This window comes from Nansenia antarctica (genome assembly GCF_963989245.1).
Source record: "Nansenia antarctica genome assembly, chromosome: 3".
Taxonomy (NCBI): Eukaryota; Metazoa; Chordata; class Actinopteri; order Argentiniformes; family Microstomatidae; genus Nansenia; species Nansenia antarctica.
The window spans coordinates 38,675,205-38,683,288 of NC_137688.1; positions in this window are offsets into that span (position 1 = coordinate 38,675,205).

Genomic DNA, 8,084 nt, shown 5'->3' on the forward strand with positions numbered 1-8,084 from the left:
AAACTGAAATCGACACTCGCACAGCAGAGGATGTTCTAGAACTGTGATAAGTCAGTTCCCTCTGACGCATCAAGCTGCATCTAAACAAACAGACATGGTGGGAGACGGGTTCGGACCGTAGATCATCTTTGAGGTATGAAGACATATGACAAGACGTCACTTTTTTTGTGGGGCGACCTGCCGATTCACCCCTTTTACACTGCCTCCATTTCCAACAGCACACAGCAGTTCTAGCCCCAAGAGGTACAGAAAACACAGCTGATTCTAAATACAGACTTAAGATCAAATGCCACTCACTATGATAAGAGTTAATAGTCACAGGCAGTGTGGCAAATATGCCCACTCAATAATATTGGTTTAGCTAGGATTAACACTCCCTTTGTTTGTACTAAATGCATATTGAGACACGCCTTGAGCAAACAAGGATATATACCTCCCACTACAATAGGATTTGGCAATCAATTCCCAGACACAAAGTCTGCCTCGGGCAATATCTGACTGTAGTGGATAGAGACGAAGTTCAAAACACAGACTGCAGAAGAACACATTAAAATTATACAAATACAGACATAAGCCTCCAATCCAGATAAGTCATGAAATAATACACTGACACTGCTTAAATCTGTCTTAGTAGTGTCACATGATGTGTATATCATCGTGACAGTGATTGAAGTCTAAAGTCCATTAACAATCCACAACACAATGGTTACGGTTACACACACACACACACACACTCACCGTGAAGTTGAAGACAGCACTGTGTAAATCCATAGTAACTCTCCACTTCCTCAAGAGAGATGCGGACATATTTTTTTCCATGTTCCCTGGGATGCAAACACACGTCCATCACATCCCTCACTCTCACCCCTTCATCCCTCTCTTCCATCTTCACTCCCATCTGCTATCACACAGGTATGAACAAGTACAGCTCCCTCATTCCTCTCTTCACGCCTGTCCCTCCCTCTCCTCTCACTCCCACCGGTCTCAATACCTGTGCGAATGATTGTTCGCTCCGCCTCTCTCCTTCTCTCTCTCCATCTCTCGATTTCTCAAACATTGCTTTAACAATCGACTCAACAGTGTAGGCCAATCAAGCAGCATGACGATGTACTATGTTTATATTAACCAGCATAATTCAACCCCCCCCCCCCCTCTCTCTCTCTCACCTTGAGAAAATAACGAGGGAGAGAGAGAGAGAGAGAGAGAGAGAGAGAGAGAAAGTTATAGCTTCCAATAAGGCCCAATCCCATTTCAAATTTTTAACCCTACCCCTCGTTTTGGAGCGCTACTCGCTTTTCAGCTTGCCCCTCGGAACAGAGTTTCATACTAGCGATTTTTTTGTTATGTTTGTTATAAAGAAAAAGTCTATAATACATTGAAATGACATTTGTTGCTTGTGTTTTGCCATTATCTTGCCAATCATTCGCAAGGCATACTCGATTTTAACCCTCGCCTTGGAGTGTGCCTCTGAAAAAACTCAGTTTGGAGGGCCAAATAGTCCTACCACTTCACCCTATCCCTCCATGCCAACAAGAAACGGGACACCCTACCCCTACACGTGAACATGCAAAACTGAGGGGTAGTAAACGGGAATTGGGATCGGGCCTTAGACACTTTCTCTTCCGCCTCTTCCCTTCTTCCTCCACAACAAAGGCATGGAGTGGTTCTGCTCCATTACGCTCCATTCACCTGACTGACTGCTCTCCACACAGCTACAGGACACCGACTCGCAACAAGCCATAGTCCACCCCCCCCCCCACATTCACTTGAACACACTTTACTTGAACATACTCTAGTTTCGGGTCACATTTCCATATTAGTCTTCAACAGTTGTCAGGGCTGTGTCTCAATAGTCTTCAACAGTTGTCAGGGCTGTGTCTCAATAGTCTTCAACAGTTGTCACGGCCATGTCTCAATAGTCTTCAACAGTTGTCATGGCTGTGTCTCAATAGTCTTCAACAGTTGTCATGGCTGTGTCTCAATAGTCTTCAACAGTTGTCACGGCCGTGTCTCAATAGTCTTCAACAGTTGTCACGGCTGTGTCTCAATAGTCTTCAACAGTTGTCATGGCTGTGTCTCAATAGTCTTCAACAGTTGTCAGGGCTGTGTCTCAATAGTCTTCAACAGTTGTCACGGCTGTGTCTCAATAGTCATCAACAGTTGTCACGGCTGTGTCTCAATAGTCTTCAACAGTTGTCACGGCTGTGTCTCAATAGTCTTCAACAGTTGTCACGGCCGTGTCTCAATACTCTTCAACAGTTGTCATGGCTGTGTCTCAATAGTCTTCAACAGTTGTCACGGCCGTGTCTCAATAGTCTTCAACAGCTTCCTTTCCTTGTCTCCATGTTGTGACTCCTGTTCAGAAAGAACACGATATGCATGTTCTCCTATCAAAACCAAGTCCATCAAGTTCTGATGAAGGCAGATGAGGAGAGGGTGCCTTTGAGCGATGCACTGTAGTCCGTATCGCAATCAGACATCCTGGTGTCAGACTTCCTGATTTAAATACAATTATACAACACACAATTAAAAACGCTTTGGCTTAAGGTTACGAGGGGAAAACACAGCCAGGGACCTTGGGACATTGCCGTCCTAACATCAAATTAATAAAAAAAACATTTTAACACAAAACAGCGCTCACATAATTGGAAAATGGTGGTTCAGTAATGTGCCACTGTCAACATGTAGTGTAACACAAGAGAATGCGGGGGAAATATACACACTGACACGTACTATAGACACACCACCAACGCATACACACATACTGTACCACCTCATGTGTCTAACCTTTCACCCACTTCACACTCTTCAGTGTTGCAATCTCTCATCCACATTTTCCATACATTGAAGATACTGTATATTACAAAAATACTGTATAAGAAACAGGATTCATGGCCGCACACACACACACACACACACACACACACACTTAACCTGCGCAGTCCCAGTAGTAGGTCTTGCGTCTGCTGCTGCGTCTGCCGCTGTTGAACGGTGTTCCATGGGCTAGCACAGACACACTGAGGGACAGGCTGTGTAGGAGCTGACTCAGTCTGGACAACAGACGAGATGGATCCTCCTGCCCCTCACGCACAAACTCTGCCAGAGACATCAGCACTGTGTGTGTGTGTGTGTGTGTGTGTGTGTGCGAATGTGTTTGTCCCCTGCAGCCCAGCCGAACCGAACTGAGGCAAGACTAACCAAACTCAGCTGAGTGTGTGTGTGTGTGTATCTGTGTCAGTGTGTGAGGGTGTTCCTGTCTCTCCAGGCAGTGTGGAGTCCAGTCTCTTCAAGTTGAACCGGACACATCCGGTGGCCGGGGCGGAGGAGAGGGGCGAGGAGGAGAGAGGTGGAGGAGGAGCGGGGCGGGATGCAGAGCAGAGCTGCGCTGTCTGCCGTTTAAACACCAATCCCCTTGGGCTGGGCTAATTATACCATTACTGCTCTAATCTGTGTGTACTGTGTATGTGTGTGTGTGTGTGTGTGTGTGTATGTATGTATTCACATGCTGGTGCCTGTATACGTCAGTGGCCTCTAAGCACTGTACTGTACATAAGCACGCACACACTCACGCACACATACAGTGGACAATGATATTCCCCACAGTGTCTCAACATTACAGGTGTGTCTGTTCACTCAATTACACTGACCCTGCCTGGCACTTCCAACATCTATGTGTGTGTGTGTGTGTGTGTGTGTGTGTGTGTCTGTGTGTGTGTGTTGGCATGACCAGTATCTGAAGGGCTAAGTTAAGATATGGATGACCAACCAGGGACAGCATCACGCTCAAATGAGGTTTATATCCTGTTAACCCTTTCATTCAGCAAGAGGAGAGCAGGTTACCAATCAAAAGAGTCCAATTAACAAGAACAAACTTATGGGATTTGCAGAATTAATTACCTAGTAGAACTACTTTTCCAGGGTAGTCAGGACCAGACATGCCCATGGCTCTCTAACGGATCTCTTTGACAAGCAGCTAAGGGTTGGTACTCCGACTGGGGACACGTTCATTAGCACACATCAGAGCATCACATCTCTCCAGAGAGGGACAGGCTTGGCTGGCTACAGAGAGACAGACACCTCATCAGGAGCCGTGCTACTTGCTTACCACTCGTTCTGATTGCCTGAACGTCCTTACCCAACTCCACAGGCAACTTTCCATATTGGATGGACAGTAATGTTTTTTTCCCTATTCTATTCTATTATGGTAGATGTTCAGCCAAGCATTGTTGGAGGGCTTGGTGGAAGCATGAATGTAGTATCTTATTCCTTGTGTCTGGGTTGTATTGGGAGCAGGCATCTGTCTGGCTCCTCTCTGGGTCACACTTCATCCAAGGGCAGACAGCTGCCTTTAACACCGGGCAGGCCACCAGCTGTACCCTCAGATATCAACCTCCACCCCCCTCTACACCCTCACCCCCTGCTACACCCCCCTCAAAGACATTTCCTTCGAAGCCCTGAGATCAGCATGGCTACATTCCACTGAGTGTCACACACACACACACACACACACACACACACTTCACTGTACGACACCCAGTCGACAAGTAGGTAAACAGGAAGCGTAAACTACCACAGCAGGGTTTGGGTCAATTCAATTATGTCGAGTTATTCAATTCACTAAACTGATATTACTGTACAATTTATAGAATTAAAATCCTCAAATGCAATTTTCTATTCCTGAATTGGAATCTAATTTTGACTGATTAGGTGACTACTGACTACTGTTATGCAGCACTGAACCCATGTGACAATGCCTTCACCTCAGCGCTAAATAAAGAGTGAGTCAGCTAATCCTACAAGGCTAGCCTAATACATACATACATACATACATACACACCTAATACATACATACATACATACATACATACACCTCTATGTAAAGCCAAAGCACCTCCCCTGACTCACGTCCATTACTGAAAGAAGGTCAGTCATGACTCGGAACAGAATGAATATGAACATGAATATGAACATATATCTCAGCATGTTCTAGGCTAATAAGACATGGGTCTTTAGACTCAAAAGAGATTGATTCTGATGCACACAATGTCTGCAGCCTGCAACAAGGGGGGGGGAAATAATTTACAACAACAGCTACAGAACAGGGACAGTCATTGTAAATCTCTTTTTATTTGTCTCATTAGTTAAAGCAAGTGTTTGTGATGGCATATCATATTTTGCCTCTCACATATAAAGTTCCTCTTTCTGGGAAAAGTAAAAACAGTCAAAAGAAACTGTGTGTTCATTTATCAACTGAGAGGAAACAACTGTGATAAAAGATGGACCAGGGCTTGATCTCAGTGTCCACAAAGTTTTCATAGAATGTTTCTGAAATCCAGCCGCAGGGCTAAACATCACAATTAGAACACAGTCCTGACCTACTTCTGAGCATTTGGTCTTCACATGAATGTGAAACACTGTAATAGACTTAAATAGACCGTAACTACAGGGAACTAGGACATAATAAGACAGAGCTTTGATGGGACACAAACCAGTAAAGAAGAATAAATACTGCAACACAATGGCATAATAATAAGAGCCAATACATGAGAACAACTTTGGGATCATAATTTCTGACAAAAAATAAAATATATATAAATAAATGAAACAATAATCTTGTACAGTATTAATAGCATGCATGAGTTACATACTGTAGGTCATACAGTACCAGTGAAGAGAATCATACATACGACATGATCACACTGTCCCTGTGTGTGAATTGAAGTGCCATATCTTACAAATAAAATGGATGTGAGTTAGGTTCACTGCATCAAATCAAACTTTTATATTGCAACATTGCAATACAAATATAATGAAAATACAATACACTGAACATACAACAATACAGTAAAAATAAACGGTAATATAAGGAAATGATTCGTATCGGAAATAAGAGACATGGTAGAACTGAGAGACCAGTGTAGCACAGTAAAAGAGGATAGATTAAAATACGATGGGTTAAGAAAATCAAGAATCAAGAATTCTAGGTAAAAAAGAAAGGTTTGAAATGGGCCTGAAATTGTTTAGCACTGAAGGATCCAGGTTACTTTTCTTGAAGAGCGGTTTCACAATAACAGTTTTCAGTGCCTGGGGGAAAATAACAGTCTACAAGGAGTGATTTACAATCACTAGCACTTCATCCTAGTTTAGACAATTAAACAAAGTCTTAAAACCATGGAGAGTTTTAATTGCTTTACTACGTTCCTGAGCATTTCTTTATCAATAGCAGCAAAATCATTCATAGCAGTCTTAGGCAGAGTGAAAGTCTCCAAAGACAGCTCACGCACATTCAGTAACATGGTTTAGTTCCAACTTGATTTTTGTTATCTTGTCTCTGAAAAATACTACAAACTCTTCACATTTTGATGTTGAGGTGAGTGGCTTTTAGGACCTGGATTTATGAGGCTGTTAATAGTTGACAAAAGCCGATGACTACGGTACGCAGATGACACCCAGCTCTACTTATACACTAAGCCAAATTCCACCCTCCGACCCATTTCCCTCTCCGACTGTTTGCTGGAAATCAAATCCTGGTTCTCAATCAACTTCCTAAAACTTAACAGCGAGAAAACAGAGGTTCTCCTCGTTGGCACTAAATCCACCTTGGCTAAACCTCACAGCTTCTCCCTTACTGACAATTCCACAGTCTCCCCTTCCCCTCAGGTTAAGAGTCTGGGTGTCATCCTGGACAGCACATTATCTTTCGAATCACACATTAAGTCACTCGGTCTGCATATTTCCACCTATGCAACATTAATCATCTCCATCCATCACTTGCATCCACCAGCACCGCCATTCTTGTCCATGCCCTGGTCACATCACGTATAGACTACTGCAATGCCATTCTCTTTGACCTTGCACACAAATGTCTCCATAAACTCCAACAGATCCAGAACTCAGCTGCACGTATCATTACCAGAACACCTTCCATTGACCATATAACTCCAGTTCTCCAACAGCTACATTGGCTCCCCATTAAATTCCGTATTCATTTTAAGATTCTCCTTCTCACCTTTAATGCTCTCCATAACCTAGCACCTTCATATCTCTGAACTCCTTCTTACTCACACTCCCTCCCGTAGTCTCAGATCCTCCTCTGCCAACCAACTTGTCATACCTTCTGCCCGCCTGACTACTATGGGATCTAGAGCCTTTAGCCGTTCTGAATCTGCACCCTGCCTCTGGAACTCTCTGCCACCTAACATTCGTAATATTGACACTCTCTCCACTTTCAAATCCAGTCTTAAAACACACCTTTTCACAATGGCATATTTGGTTTGACCTGCTGTTTTGTTTGTTGTTATATCTGACTTTGCTGTTTTTATTCAACTTTGCTTTGTTGATTTTATAATGTTTTGATTTGGTTTTAACTATGTCTTGTAAGATGTCCTTGAGAGCCTTGAAAAGCGCCCATAAATAAAATGTATTATTATTATTATTGTTATTATTTAGCCTATTCTAAAAGCATTCTGGGATTATTATGGTTTTTAGAAATCAGCTTAGAGAAATTAGTTTGTCTTGAATTTCTAATTGCTTTGTTGAAAATAGTGAGGTTCTCTTTAAAAATGTCAATGGATTTGCAGCTTAGTTTTTCTCCATTGATGCTCAGCTTTTCAACAGTTTTTCTTGCATAATCCATTAATCAGATAGTTCACTCATGTGAACAGAGAGGTACACTTCACACCACAAGACAGGACAGACATACAGTAAGACAACTCATACCAATACTACTGGAAACCGTATTCAGCCTCTGAACCAGCGGCTCCGGGGCTAGCTCTCCCATCCTGGTCAACAGCAGCGTTAGTTCTCAGAGGGAGAAAACAAGCTGTAGCTACAGAGCTGACTGGAGGACATGCGTACGCGTACACGTGCACACACACACACACACACACACACACACACACACACACACACACACACACACACACACACACACACACACACACACACACACACACACACACACACACACACACACACAGAGACACAGACACAGACACACACACACACACACACACACACACACACACACACACACACACACACACACACACACACACACACACACACACACACACACACACACA